Source organism: Stegostoma tigrinum, chromosome 23, assembly GCF_030684315.1.
Source record: "Stegostoma tigrinum isolate sSteTig4 chromosome 23, sSteTig4.hap1, whole genome shotgun sequence".
Lineage (NCBI taxonomy): Eukaryota > Metazoa > Chordata > Chondrichthyes > Orectolobiformes > Stegostomatidae > Stegostoma > Stegostoma tigrinum.
The window spans coordinates 38,846,921-38,862,532 of record NC_081376.1 but is presented as its reverse complement, the minus strand read 5'-3'; the positions used below and the strand labels follow the sequence as shown (position 1 = coordinate 38,862,532).

General features: G+C 39.7%; 1 protein-coding gene, 1 long non-coding RNA gene and 2 other non-coding genes across 7 annotated transcripts in view; 3 read left to right on the top strand and 1 right to left on the bottom strand.

Moving 5' to 3' along the window:
* Positions 1-10,034, bottom strand: part of traf7 (TNF receptor-associated factor 7) — a 58,833-nt gene extending 48,799 nt beyond the window's left edge. Inside the window, exon 1 of one of the 4 annotated variants that reach the window (XM_048552071.2) lies at positions 9,943-10,034. The gene's annotated coding sequence lies outside the window, so the exon portion shown is untranslated. Of the gene's footprint in view, positions 1-9,918 lie in introns of all 4 variants that reach the window. The other 3 variants (XM_048552072.2, XM_059654076.1, XM_048552074.2) reach the window with 3 other exon arrangements.
* A 274-nt stretch (positions 10,035-10,308) lies between these two features.
* On the top strand, positions 10,309-14,899 carry LOC125462335 (uncharacterized). The gene is made up of 5 exons (XR_007249646.2): positions 10,309-10,369; positions 12,456-12,539; positions 13,649-13,796; positions 14,074-14,151; positions 14,762-14,899. It is a non-coding gene; the product is annotated as an uncharacterized LOC125462335 (long non-coding RNA).
* Positions 13,196-13,287, top strand: LOC125462612 (small nucleolar RNA SNORD60). The gene has a single exon (XR_007249682.1). It is a non-coding gene; the product is annotated as a small nucleolar RNA SNORD60 (small nucleolar RNA).
* LOC125462613 (small nucleolar RNA SNORD60) lies at positions 14,612-14,701 on the top strand. The gene has a single exon (XR_007249683.1). It is a non-coding gene; the product is annotated as a small nucleolar RNA SNORD60 (small nucleolar RNA).
* Positions 14,900-15,612: the final 713 nt, after the last annotated feature.

The window sequence follows — 15,612 nt, the reverse complement described above, 5'->3', positions numbered from 1 at the left end:
GGGCCTCAATTGTACAGTTTATTTATTAATGACTTGAATAAAGGCATACAAAGTCACGTATCCAAATTCACTGATGACAAAGTTGTTTGGCATTGTAGACAGTAGACATTGGCATTGTAGACATTTTATAATCATAAAATTACAGAGGGATATTGATGGACTAGGTGAATGGGCAGGTGAATGCAGATGGAGTTCAATGTAATCAAATGTGAGGTTATCGATTTTGGATCAAATAAATATGGATCAGGATACTTTCTAGATGGTGTGAGGTTAAAGGCAGTCAATGTGGAAGGGACTTGGGGGTCAGGTGCACAGATGTTTAAAATGCTACAAACTTTAACCAAACTGATCAGGAGAGATGTTGGGATGCACTTCTACACAGAGGATAGATGTTTGGAACTCTCTTCCACAAAAGACAGTGGAAGCAAGATCTGTTGTTAATTTTAAATCCAAGATAGATAATACTGTTGCTTAACAAAAAATGAAGAGCGATGGGCTAGAAGCAGGAGTAAGGCCACCAATCAGCCATAATCTCACTGAATAGATGAAACAGGCTCAAGGGGCTCAATGGCCTACTCGTCTCCGTATGTTCCTACATACGTCCCTATCTACCCTTGCATTTTCCGAAAATTTGCCTACATTATACTCATTTCCTTTATACATGTCATTTAATATAGATTACAAATAGATAGTTGAGGCCCCACCCAAATCAGTGGTATCTCTAGTAATAGTTTGCCAATTTAAAATGTCCATTTGCTCTGATAGTCCATTGTCCTGTCTATATTAACTCTGATCACTGAATCATAGAAACCCTACAGTGTGGTAACATGCCCTTCGGCCCAACAGTCCACACTGACCCTCAAAGTACCCCACCCAGAACTATTCCCCTATGACTCACCTAATCTACACATTCCTGAACACTATGGAAAATTTAGCACAGCCAATCCACCTAGCCTGCACATCTTTGGGCTGTGGGAGGAAAATGGAGCACCCAGAGGAAACCCACGCAGACACAGGGAGAATGTGCAAACTCCACACAGACAGCCATTTGAGGGTGGAATCAAACCAGAGTTCCTAGTGCCATGAGGCTAACCACTGAGCCACCGTGCCACTCCTAACTATCTTTTTAAGTCAACTCTTACCATATACCTTTAGGAAATCCAAATATACAAAGATTTATTGGCTCCCTCTTATCCAGCTTGCTTGTTATATCCATAAAACATGGAAAAATTGTCAAACAGAATTTGTTTCATAAAACCATTTTTACTCTACTTGATTGCATTATTATTTTCTAAATGTATCATTACTATGATTCATTTCTACTCATTCAATAACAGATTCCAACATTTTCACAAAGACATATATTAGTCCAACTAGCCTTTAGTCTTTATGTCTACCTCCTTTCTGGAATAGAGATGTTTCTTTTACAATTTTCTAATCAGCTCTGGATTTGGGTTTACACTGAGGAGGTCAAACAGAAAACAGAAGATCATTTTGCAAAACACCTCCACTCAACCCAAACTTTGCTAAGCTTCCAGAATCCTGCCATTTTAAGTCTCCACCCAGGTCACATGCAGACCTCTGCGACTACAGTTTCCTACAGTGTTCTCACAAAGGCCAACAGTTGAGCAACAACATCTCAGCTTTCGGTTAGACATTTTGCAGACTTCCAGACTCAACAAGGAGTTAAACAAATTCAGAACTTGGCATCAATTCTTTTGTTCCTTTTCAACTGTAGGACTTCAGCTATATTCCCATTTCATTTGTGGTTATGTCTATCATTCCGCCATTCACACCTCCACTAGATGCTGCTTTTATTTCTAGTTTCTTAACCAATGTCCTTAACTTAGCTCTGTCACTTCTCATTACTTAATTTCTCCTATCTTCCACCCTATCTCTGAGCTATCCTTCAGTTTTTGTGGCACCACCCTGCTTCACTTCACTTGCTTAATATCTATTGTACATCTAACTTTTCTAGTGAAAGATCACAGGTTTGAAATGCTAACTGTCTTTTTCTCACTTCATAGGTCCTGCCTGACCCACTGAAGATTTCTTCCATCAAAAAATAGTGTTGGCACGGGCAATAAGCAGACAATGAGGTTAGTTGCATGGGAGAAATAAATTTAAAATCAATCAATTCAATCTTAAAATATTGGTGAAGTGAATCTTGCAGAAATAATATAACCAGGTGATAAATTCTTTATCAGTATGTAATAAACTGAACAGTTTATTGGGGCAGGGTTAGAAACAGGAACTGATTTTCCATAACAGACTGATCATCTGTGCAGTGGGTGATTCACAAAGATAAAAAGTACTTAAACTCATTACTGCTGCACCTCTTCCTCCTTCTCAAGGTTACTGATACCAAAGTTTCTTGTTTGTTACACATATAATCAGATCCAGACCACAGGACTATCTTACATCAAACTACTGCATTCTTTCTAAATTTCAAAAGTATTCAGTTTTTTGAGTATTATTTTGCTACATCTGAGCTCTCAAGAGCTATAACAGACAATAGATGGAGTAGGCCATTCGAACCTTCGAGCCAGCACCACCATTCATTATAATCATGGCTGATCATCCACAATCAGTATCCTGTTCCTGCCTTATCCCCATAACCTTTGATTCCACTATCTTTAAGAGCTCTATCTATCTCTTTCTTGAAAGTATCCAGAGAGTTGGCCTCCACTGCCTTCTGGGGAAGAGCATTCCATATATCCACCACTCTCTGGGTGAAGAAGCTTTTCCTCAACTCTGTTCTAAATGACCTACCCCTTATTTTTAAACTGTGTCCACTGGTTCTGGACTCACCCATCAGCGGAAACATGCTTCCTGTCTCCAGAGCGTCCAATCCCTTAATAATCTTATACGCCTCAATCAGATCCCTTCTCATCCTTCTAAACTCAAGTGTATACAAGCCCAGTCGCTCCAATCTTTCAACACATGATAGTCCCATTCTGGGAACTGACCTCGTGAACCTACGCTGTACTCCCTCAATAGCAAGAATGTCCTTCCTCAAATTTGGTGACCAAAACTGCACACAATACTCCAATACTACAGGGCTGATACTCAAAGTAGAAAAACAGTGGTATACTTCAGCTTGAGAAACATGACATTATCATGAAATGGAATAGGAAACATACTAATTTTAAATAAATCTCATCTTTTAGTTTTGATCTGATTATTAGTTTTACATTATTTTTACACAAAAATGATTGCCAAATTGCATTCTTTACATTTTCACCGACAAGCAATAATTCTCCAAGTGGACTAAAATAAAAGGAGCAAATCTCCATAAAATATTATCCTTCAATAAGCAAGATCCAACGTTGAAAAGTCAGTCAGTGGCCAGGGTAACAAAGGATCAAAATCACTGTATTTGCAATCAGTGTCACACAATAATCTGTATGGTCACAGTGAAGCAATTCTAAGGTAATGAAATTGAACAAGTACAATTATTGCATCTAATTAGTTAAGATCTAAAACATACAACTGTGCCTTAAAATTCTGCTCAATCTCAAATAGTTACCTTTATAATTCAGACCTCACAAAAGGCAGATGAACAAGGGTGATTTTCACCATTTCCTTTTATGTTGGTGAAGCCTAACGTCATTTTATGGCAGTAAATGCCAATGTTATGATTCATATTACAATATTGTCCCCTTGGGAATTTACGTTAAGTAATTACTTTGTATCATAAAATAAATCTGATACTGCTTTATTGCAGGAGTTGCTTTACGTGTAGCCCAGCAGACATAAATTTCTGTTCTTCTGTATTTTGTAGCAGTTCCCCTATTATTTAGAAGTGTTCTCTTAGGAAGCAGGTGATCTGCAATTTATGGTGTCAATTATCTTTAGATTGGATTATATGACAAGGGCATGGGACAGAGCAATAAATGTCTCTTTAAGAAAAGTAGGCACGAGTTAAAAATCATGAAGTTGACTGTTTCAAGGAAAATTCAGAAGTAAATTGTACTTTACCTTTAAGAAGGGTAGAGATTAAGACCGTGGCATTAGTACACAGAACACAGTTATCACAGGAACTATGTCAAAACCATTTTTTTCTGGTTTCCATCAGAACAATCAAGAAGAGGCTACCTGCATTGATTCAAGATTTACTCTTGATATCAGAGTCAGCACTGTACAAAAATCCTTTTTAAAAAATCTAGTGACCAATTTCAGTGAGAAGTTGCAGTGTCCAAGTGCCCAGAATCTACATTGCAACAAGCAAGTAGAACTGGTCACTGTAATAATCTAACACTTTGATACTGTATCACTCAGTGGCACAAAAGGAATGGCAACTACTTTTCATAAGAAGTTCACTGATGAAAGTAATATATTGTGTGAAAAAAGGTACTTTAAACAGCAAATAAATAAAGTTAGCACAAAGTTACAGAAATAAACAAAAATCTAAACATGTACAGACAAGAAATAATTTGTCAAAAATTCAGTTATCAAGAAGACAAAGGTTTTATAGCATTTTAATAGACTGGTAACTGAATTCAAAATCAAAGTGTTAATAATGACGTTACAACAGAAGGTTAGGATTAACATGATCTTACTGATAGCTGCAATTTATTCTTGTTATTATAGCCCAAGTTTGTACCTGAACTAGATAGAATAAGCAAAGACATAAAAAACAAATCCTGGAAAATGAAGGTGCATTTTCAAGGAGTCCCCCACCCTTCTGCATGCTCCAGGCACCTTTGGCAATTTAAAATCTTTGAAATGCCATTTTGTCAGTGTCAAGACCATATTTAGAATTGTAGGCTTGGGGAAGATGGAAATAATTTACTGAATTTTATAAAGCACATACTTAATAAAGCAATAGAACACTGTAACATGCAACACACAATAACAGAAAATGCAAGGGGCCCTCTGGCAGGAATATGAATCTCATGTGCTCCTGAGATGCTGCTGGGCCTGCTGTGTTCATCCAGCCTCACATTTTATTATCTTGGATTCTCCAGCATCTGCAGTTCCCATTATCCCTCATATGAATCTCATGTAATGCTTTAGAAATTAGATTAACTTGGAAGCAAAGATAAAAATTCTTCCAACCTTCAGGCAGGCATAAATGTCATGGTCTCTAGGGGGTCAAGTTAGTTGATCAATAAAAGGCAAAATAAAATACATTTAATAACAGGAAACTATGTTGGATAATGTATCAAAGTTTCTTTAATATAAATGTTATTAATTTAAAACAAGTCATTGCAAAGCAAACGATAACAAAATCATTTTTCTAGAGCTTTGAATTTGTTTCAGTCTTCACAGGGTTAAATTACATTGATGGTGCTTACAGTTGTGATAAATATTATAACGCTAGTAAGAGCAACTCTGTTAAAACGTTTGTATATCAGTTTTGAAGGATTAATAATTGACAAGTAACATTCAACCCATACAAGTGGCAGACAATGATCACTTACAACCACTTCTCGATATTCAACAGCATTATCACCACTGGATGCCTAACTTCGACATCCTGGAGGCTACCAATGATCAAATTCTGAACTGAACGAGCATATGAATATGCGACCACAAGCGCAGGTTAGAGGCTGGGATTTCTGCAGAGAGTGACACTTCCTGCCTCCCTAAGACTGCCTACTAGCATCAAGGTTTAGGTCAGAAGTACAATGAAATGCTCTTTACTTGCCTGGATGGGTGCACCTCCGACAATGCCATTGACACCATCCAAGTAAAAACAACTCAAATCATCATCACATCTACCAGTGGGCCATCTAAAAGATGCATTGCAGCTTTTTGCAAAGTCAGCACCTTCCAAACCTGCAATCAGTACTACATCAAAGGAGAAGGTCCAGATAAAAACACAACAGTACCACTACCAGCAGGTTTCCTTCTAAGTGATACATGATCCTGATTGGATTCATTTGGCAATTCCTACACTATCCCAGAGTCAAAACCCAGATCTGCTCTCCTTACAGCACTTTGGTGATCTGAACTACATTGGCCACAATGGTTCAGGAGGGCAGCTCATCACCACCTTCACAAAGGCTATTAGAGATTGGCAATAAATAACAGCTTCAGCAGCAATATTTGATTGCCAAAACCAAATAAAAATAATTAACACCTTAAACCCAGTACTAGCTGAGAGTTGACAAATCTTTGAAGTAACAGTCCACAGTTTGCATGCATTTCAGAACCAGTTGTACAATTGTGAAATACAAATTGATGCAGTATCAGGAAGAAAACAACACAAGCTACAGCTGAAAGCAGATGGTACAGTATATCATGGCCATCCATGGATATTTTGATGGTGGCAATTTTGCTATTTAAGCTGTAATGTTCAATCTGGAAATCATGCCAGCTGAATGTGGTCTGCTAAAGGTAATTTATTATCATACTGATTCATCTGGATTTTTAAAAACAGTGAATTTCTACATGATGTGGTACCAGAACAAGAAGAATATTTCATGATCTTAACTCACTGCTTGAAAAATTAGAATCACTGAAATTAAAATCATAGAATCCCCAGAGTGTGGCCAAAGGCCATTCGGCCCATCGAGTCTACACTGACCCTCTGAAGAGCATCCTAGTCCCCTACACTAACCCTGCAATTCCCATGGTTAATTCACCTAGCCTGCACATCCCTGGACACTGTGGACAATATTGCATGGCCAACCCACCTAACAGGTACATCTTTGAACTTTGGGTGGAAATCAGAGCACCCAGTGGAAACCCAAGCAACAAAGGGCAAATGTATAAACTCCACATAGACAGTCACCCACGACTGGAATCAAACCCAGGTCCCAGGCACTGTAATGCCACCAAGCCACCAAACCACCTGTAATGTGCTAGGAAGAAAAAATTAAAACATTTTAAGTGAAAGAAGAATGTGTAGACAAAACATTTTACAGCAAATTACAGATCCAGATTTTTGGAAAGCATTTGACCAAGAATTTATGAAGGAATTACAGGTAAAAGAGCTAAAGAATAAGCTGTAAAATGGATAAAAGACAGGCAGCTATGACTATTAAATATACTAATTATGTCATGGCAATAGCTAGGAGGTCACTCTTACTTGCGTACTTTATTAACATTTTTGACAGGGAGATAATAAGAAATGATAGAAAGTCTAAATATACCAAGGACTATTATATAATAGTATAATATTTGACTGAATTAGCAATTCAGCCAACAGCATTTATGATAATAAATTGCATATAAATGGCACAGTAAAAAATTAGGTCCTAGAGACTACCACCATTTCACAATGAAGATTTAACACTGTAATGCAGATATTAAGACTAACTAAAAGCAAAATACTTAAGATGCAGACAATCTGAAATAACAGAAAGGGCAATGGAAGCTCAGTTCTAGCAGCAGCTGAGGAGAGAAAAACAGTTAAATCGAGCCATTAACTCAATTTCTCTGTTTAAAAAAACCAAAAGAACTGCAGATGCTGTAAATCAGGAACAAAAACAGAAGTTGCTGGAAAAGCTCAGCAGGAACGGCAGCATCTGTGATGAAAACATCAGAGTTAATGTTGCTGGTTTGGTTCTGAGGGTCACCGGACCCGAAATGCTGTTAACTCTGATTTTTTTCCCACTGGTGACCTTTCCTCAGAACTAGACCTGAAACATTAACTCTGATTTTTTTCTTCACAGATGCTGCCAGACCTCGAGCTCAATTTCTCTGTCCGCATATGTTGCCAGGTCTGCTGAGTTTGTCCAGCATTTTCTGTTTTTATTAAGAGAAACTGCAATAATTAAGTGGTCACTTTAAAAAGTTTTAAAAAATTTTAGAAGCACATTTCTTCCTATAAATTCATATACTGTATTTGCAGACTAATTAACTTTCAATTATTTGTAAAGGAATTGGATAATATTATCAATTATACCACCATATGTAGTAATTTTAAGGGCAAATTTACTGTCCAAATTCTGGCACTCATCTCAGTATTCCTCATTTACAGTGGCCAACTAACCAGCAGAGCTTGTCATACAGTCATTGAGATGTACAGCATGGAAACAGACCCTTCTGTCCAACTTGTCCACACCAATCATGTAGCCTAAAATAATCTGGTCCCACTTACTAGCATTTGGCCCATATCCCTATAAACCCATCCTATTCATATAGATGCCTTTTTTAAATGTTTTAATTGTACCAGCGTCCACCACTTCCTCCGCCAGCTCATTCCATACATGCACCACCCTCTGTGTGAAAAAGTTGCCCCTTAGGTTCCTTTCAAATCATTCCCCTCTCACCCTAAACCTATGCCCTGTATTTTTGGACTCCCCTACCCTGGGAAGAAAAGACCTTGGCTGTTCACCCTATCCATACCCACCATGATTTTGTAAGCCTCTATACGGTCACCCCTCAGCCTCCAGGGAAAATAGCCCCAGCCTATTCGGCATCTGCATATAGCTCAAACCTTCCAACCCTGGCAACATCCTTTTGTAAAGCCATTCAATCACAGCATCTTTGTTATAGTAGGGAGGCCAGAACTGAATGCATTATTCCGAAAGTGGCCTAACTAATGTCCTGTGAAGTTGCAACATGACCTCCTAACTGCTATACCCAGGGTAACTTGTGGAGGGTATAATCCAAGCAGCACAATGAATGGGATTGCGGGATCAGGCGGCTGATTAAGAATACTTAAGTTATTGAAGCTCTCATCAGTTACCTTCCAGAGGATAATTCCTGAAAATTAACCAGTATCTTCCCCCGGTGGAGAACTTTTATGAAAAGAAAGATTTACATTATGTAGCACCTTTCATGAGCTCTGGAGGTTCACAAGCACTTCACGCCCAACAAAGTACTTCTGAAGTATACTCAGTATAGCAATGCCTTAGGCTTTGTTAGTTTTTGTTGTGGTAACTTGCAAATATGGCTATTTTAGAAGATATAAAATCATGCACCACTCACTTTTTTTTTACCCAGAGTAGCAAGTTTTATACAATAAATGGAAAACTCCCTAGTTAATGCACAGTTTGGACATCAGACATGCACAGTGCACCTTCTCCAAAAGCAGGTATTGTAGATCTCATAAATTGCATCATCTGAATGATCTTTAATAATGTGAAGAAAAGTTCCAAAGTACTGCACATGCAAGATGAATTAGGATTAGGGGTAGATGCCTGAGCATAAATTCCACTTGGGAAGAGAAAACAGTTCATAGAATCCCTACCATTTCGGTCCATTGAATCCACACTGAACAGCATCCCACCTCGACCCCTATCCTATAACCACTGCTAATCCACCCAACATACACATCCCCCTGTACTATGGACAATTTAGCATGGCCAATCCACCTAAACTGCACATCTTTGGACCATGGGAGAAACTGGAGCACCCAGAGGAAACCCGAGTAGACGCTGGGGAGAATGTCCACGCAGACAGTCACCCGAGGCTGGAATCGAACACGAGTCCCTGAGCTGTGAGACAGCAGCGCTGACCACTGAGCCAGTCACAGAGGCCTCTTGCAAAAGTGCGTGTGCGTCTGTGGCGGTGAGGGGGGATGAAATCCATACGGCTGTGTTACAAATATTTGATCGGCAAGCGCAAACAGGTATCTGTTTTTTTTCTGTGTCTCAGGCACGTACTCCAGGCGCCTGGCACGCTATCAGCACCCTGACGATTGACAAAAGAAGGGAGAGTGTGTTGAGGCGGGCGGCAGGACCCAGAGAGGTGATGGTGGTGGTGGACGGCCCAGAATTTCGCCCCCGACTGACGAGATCAGGGGGGAGGGGAGCAGACAACGGCATCAATCAAGAGACCTTGGACAGTCTAGACCATGTCTCCCCTCCTCCTCTACAAATCACTTCTCGGGAGGATTGTGTTGACAGATCCTCCCCCAAGATCTGGGTCTATTTTCCAGACATGTAACTCCAATTATTTGCATAAACAGTGTGAAAAGTACTCCCGCACACGCAGAACGAAAAAGGAAAAAGAAACTACCTGCACCCAAACTTAGGTCCTTACCCGCAAACCGTTTCGATTGACATGTTCAAACACCATCGTCTAACAACTGACCGAAATTTCAAGGAAGTAACTGACGACCCCGAGATCGCGCATGCGCGGCATCAGCCGAGCACGCCGGGTGTTGTAGTTTGCAGAGACAGCTCCTTACAGGGATGGACGAACGCCCGGACTACATTACCCTGCAGACAGTGCGGCGAGACGATGGACGCCGTCCCACGAGACCGGGCTCCGCCTCCGCGTGCAGGGATTGGGTAACATGCCGTCAGACTATTCCGAAGTCCTGGATACTATTGGTTACAACAGACGCCAATTAAAACGTAGGGCCAATAGACAGCAGGGTCTGCGGATGATTGACAGTCGGGCCCTCTATATTTTCGAGCGCGCGGCTGGCTCGTCCTCTTTCTGTGGGGACGTTGTCTTGGTGGAGGTTGGTTTTTCTTAATGATAAATTATTGGCCTTTATAATCGGTGCAGACAAATCTTTAGCGTCGATTATTCGCGGGGGAATGAGCCAACACGCATTTAACCAATTCAGTTTCTTAAAAGCAGTGCTTAAAATGGGGCAGGGAGCACGTGTTAGTGTCCGGTATCTTCCATTCGGCCTTTCATAACGTTTCCTTCACACACCCCTCAACTCGCTGTCCATTTGTAGTCTCTCCATCTGAAGCATTCACTTTTATTCAGCGCTTTGTGAGTGGCTATGGGGTGGTCGGCCCCATATCGTAAAGGGCAATCGTTTGTTAAGCAGCTTTTGTTGGCGGCCCCTCAAGGGGCTGACCCCGGAAGTCTTTTAGAGGAGCCTGCTAAGCTCTTCAAACTAGCCGCTTTTTGCCTCGGTGTTTGTAACCCAGACACTCTCTCGCCTCTTAAATAATAAAATGTGAGGCAGCAGGAGCACACTCTGACAAGGTCACTAAACATGCAGATAAGAGATCATTAGGGACTGTGTGGTGCAGTATTTTCTGGCACAATGCCAGATGGTCTGTGCTCCTGAGATGCTGCTGGGCCTGCTGTGTTCATCCAGCCTCTCATTTTATTATCTTGGAGCATCTGCAGTTCCTATTATCACTGATACAATTTTAACCTCTCTCGCGTCTTAGTTGTATTTAAATAGTCGCCCACGCCCGTATCGAATGTCTCCAGTGACCGCCACCTTAGCGTACTCCAGGCTGCACAGTTCATGCATCGACTACTTCCTGAGTCACGATTTTCCTCATGTCTGACCTAGGGGTCGTTCACTTCTATCTTCCTTGCTGCTTTTTTCAGGTCACTGTAAATCTGCTAGCACTTTATTGTCCACGTTTACAAGCCAGAACACTTATCCCTACCCGCTGTATTTAGCCTGCTCCTGATTTTGAATTTTCTACATAGAAAATTAGGTTCTTCAACCAACCCTGGTGCTGTTCTAAATTAATCGTGTCTCCCTGAAGCTAGTCTGTATCCCTCAATTTTTTGCCTGCTGTGTATAAATGCTGCAGTCAGTCAAGGTGGCATTGGGAATTCTCTATTGTCTCCCCTTTGGTTCTGTTGTCCATGCTTGGTTGAAATCAGGTTGTGCAATTAGTGACAAATAATGGGAACTGCAGATGCTGGAGAAAAAAGCTTTTTCTGATAAAGGGTCTAGGTCCAAAACGTCAGCTTTTGTGCTCCTAAGATGCTGCTTGGCCTGCTGTGTTCATCAGCTCCACACTCTGACAAGGTCACTAAACATCCAGATAAGAGATCACTAGGGACTGTGTGGTGCAGTATTTTCTGGCAATGCTAGATGGTCTACAGTTTCTTTGTAGAAATTGCCTTGTATGTTAACAATTCCACTCTGCATGGGTCTGGTGCATGTTTCTAATTCAGTAATGTAAATTTGGTTTATTTTGCTTCACTTTGCATTGTATTTTCAGTTAACAAATTACCAACTTGGTCCCCCATTGGGAATAATGTAATCAATTTGGCAGGTGTGACTATACATTTTAGAGTTCAAAAGTTTTCAAAGCTAACTTTGGAAGTGCAGGAGCTCACTTTCAGAATAAAATAACAATAAGCAGCAATTAAGTAGCTTGTACATTTTGGGTGCATGAGGCTGAATTTATGGCAGTGAGTGGTTGAGGTGGATATCAGATCCATTCCTTAAGTGCATGAGCAAGGATTGATTTGTTTCACTATCAAAGAACTGTATGTTGGATATTTGGAGCAGCGTGCAGGGTAAGTTCAGCATATCTGGCAGCACTTAGACAGTTGAGTCTGTCAACCCTTTAATGAAATGCACCACTCTTATTTACTATGCTTGATTACCGTTGGATTTGAGCCTTCATTTTAAAGGGTGGGAGGTATATATCTGCAGTTCTTGATTCTCCCAAATTTGAGTTGTCAATTTAGTGCTACATGAGGGCTGAAATAGTAACAGCTGGTGGGCTGCATTGCCTATTACTGTGCTGTAATTGAGCATTGTTTGGAAAACAATTGTGCATGACACCAACATTACTGCAGTGTAACTTTTTTATATTTTACATGATCACTAGGTATGCAGTTTTCTGACTGGGGGAATGCATCAACTGAATTGTTACGCATGCAGCATTTCTGTTAAAACTGATGTAATGTTGAAGGTGAGTTATATTGCTGGATTTAATCCTGTTGGGGTAGGAGGTTGAGCAGAGGGATCTGAAATGTAGGTATTTCTGTCCCAGAAAAGTTAAAAGCTGTTGCTAAGACACTACTCTTCACTAGCTTAGAGCTGTTATTTCCTGGAGTCTGAAAATTGACCTAATGCTTTTCTATCTTGTATATATGGATTGGAAGCAGAGTTTTGAGAAGATTTGTAGCTCAGGTTGAGGTTCTGAATGTGAATTTGCTTGCTGAGCTGGAAGGTTAGTTTTCAGACGTTTCGTCACCATTCTAGGTAACATCAGTGAGCCTCCGACAAAGCTCACTGATGTTACCTAGAATAGTGACGAAACATCTGAAAACTAACTTTCCAGCTCAGTGAGCAAACTCTCATCCTGGAAGCACACTGCCTGTAAACTGGTGCTGTGTTAAGTTCATCTGGAGAAGATGCTTAACTTAAAACTCCTCTTGTGGGGCAGAAGGCACTGCCTTGTATGAATTGATTTAGTGGATTGCTGCTCTTTCCAATAAAATAGCTTTGTTAAAACAGTAAATTTTATTTTTTGTATACTGTTTGTGGGCAATGTTTTGTTCTGAACAAGTTGAAGTATTGGCCAAGATTGATTTTTAGCCTGTGGCTGTTTAAATATGACCACTAAGCCTGTGATGAGCCTTTCTTTATTTCTGACATCTCCACTGAAAGTGTTGCATCAAAGCAATGCTTGATTATTATTTTTGTGGCTGAGGCTTAATTAGAAAGACGGTTGAAATGAATAGTTTAATGTTAGCTTAGTCTTGTATAACTTCAAACTAAAAATGCTTGGATTCCTGGCAGTGTCTCATGAAACTTAGAACAGTGTGAGTAAGCAGGTAAAAATTAATGGATAACTGCACCCTTGTTCTAGTTAATCTAATATGGCTGAATACATTGCTCGGAGTGCCAGTGTGAAGTACTAAGCAAACTTTAAAATAGTGAATTTCAAGAACTTTGCAAATGCTCAGTATGAAATGCATCTTTCTGACATCTGGTGTTATGTTAAAGTAATGCATGATTATTTGAGATTAATTTTAATTAACTTTTTGTGTTTTCAATATTCTTGAAAATACAAAGGGGACACCACTGCAGATTGGATGGGCTTTTGAAAAGCCAGAAGTCAGATAACACCATCTATGCTTGGACTATAACCTGGTCATGTGACCTTGGACTGTGTCCACCCTGGTGCGACATCAGCTTCACCACACTTTGTAAAGGCAGACAGGTAATTGAACTTGAGGCAATTTCAGGGTCCAGATCACTAATGGGTCCTTGCTGTCTTGTATGGCTCACAGGTAAAGTAGCCTGTGTAGAAAATGTTAGTAGACATTAACACGGTTTACAAGACTGCTTTTTTTGTAGAAGTAATTTATGTATTAAACTTTACAAATGGTGAACAGTTTTCTGACTTTTTAATGAAGGTGATGCATTAAAATGCTTGATCATTGTGGTGTCTGAGGGTTGATCAGAAATGTAATTTTTTTAAATTACCTGTACTTCAGGTGCAGCAGTAACTACTGATGGAACACTGGGTACAGCAACCAGATTACACTTCAGCATTAACTTGCAGCAGGCTAATGGTGAGAATCTTTTAAATTTCCTTAAGATGGGCTATGGCTGATAGTGACTGCATAACTGTCTTAAACACTACATTGGTGCACAATTAAAGGCCCAGTTCTGCTTCCCCAAGAGTGAAACAAATAAAATCCTTAAATGGAAGGTTGGGTTTCAGAACAGCTATCTGATACAGAACACTTAGTCACTCAGTAATGTCAAGGGAAATCAAGCTCAAACTAAGTTCTGCCATGTTATGATGCCTGATAGCAAACTGCTACATTTGTAAGCTCTTGGTGTAGATGCTGTCCTTATGAAATGTTTATCTGCATCATTTGAGGTATTTTAACAGTTCCTGGTTACATTTTTGTGCCTTGAGGTTTAATAGTGTAACCTGGTGTGTAATGGCCAGTCATCTTGCCACCAAGCCTACACTAAATTGCAGTTTAGTTTTAAGTTCTTAGTCTTGAAAGTTTGCAAGTGCTGAGCCTGTGATGAGCCTTTCTCTATTTCTGACATCTCCACTGAAAGTGTTGCATTCAGCAATATTTGATTAGAGTTTTCTGGCTGAGGCTCACTTGCACTGCTTTGTATCATCAAAGCTGTGTTACTAACTAATATTTTAAATTGTTACAGGTTATGGATTTGACTTCATTCTGAAGCTGGCATAGAATGGTTAATTGACCTGGTCCATAATTGCAACAAAGTTGTGAAACATACATTCAGGATGCTCACCTTGCCTTTTTCTTTGAATAAAGAAATTCTTTAAATGTGTTTGCAATTTTTCATTGTGCATGCATGAACCCTTTGGCATTGTTATTGTTCAGAATTTCAGTTAAAATACTAGATTGAACTTCAGTCTAGATTTTATTATGGATTCCAATTTTGAATGTCCAAAACACAACTTGAGGTCTAAACATGTCCAAAGAATTTATTCTAATAACTAGCTAACAGCTTGGTTTTGTGAGCATAATTAATGATCAGCCAAGATTAGCATCTTTGCATTTGTACAAAAAACTTGATGGCAACATCTCTTGTAAGTAGTGAATATTGATTAAATAAGCTATGGTATTGAATTTGTTCCCAATCTCTCAATATACAAATGTAGGAATGGCTGAGTAGTTTAATGGTTAATGAGGCTAGGCTGTTGAGCACCACCTTATTGCAAAACAAACAGGCACTGGGAACTGAGACTTTAAAAAAACACAGATGCTGCACAGTTTGGTATGGTGCATGAATAGTTTATAACAGTAGTACATTTTACTTAAGTCTGCTCACCTCCAAGAAAGGTGAGCTGCTTTCACTGAAGCTAAAGCATTAGAATAGTATCTGTACCCACCTGTCTAAACTAAGATTCTTTTTCCTGTTTGCCACTGCGTCTAGTCTTCCACTGTAGTAAAGACTTAGCAAATTCCCCAAACCAGTGGAATGGGGAGATTTGTAATGGATGAGAGAAGTTCTCTGGATATCCTAAATGCTGTTCTATG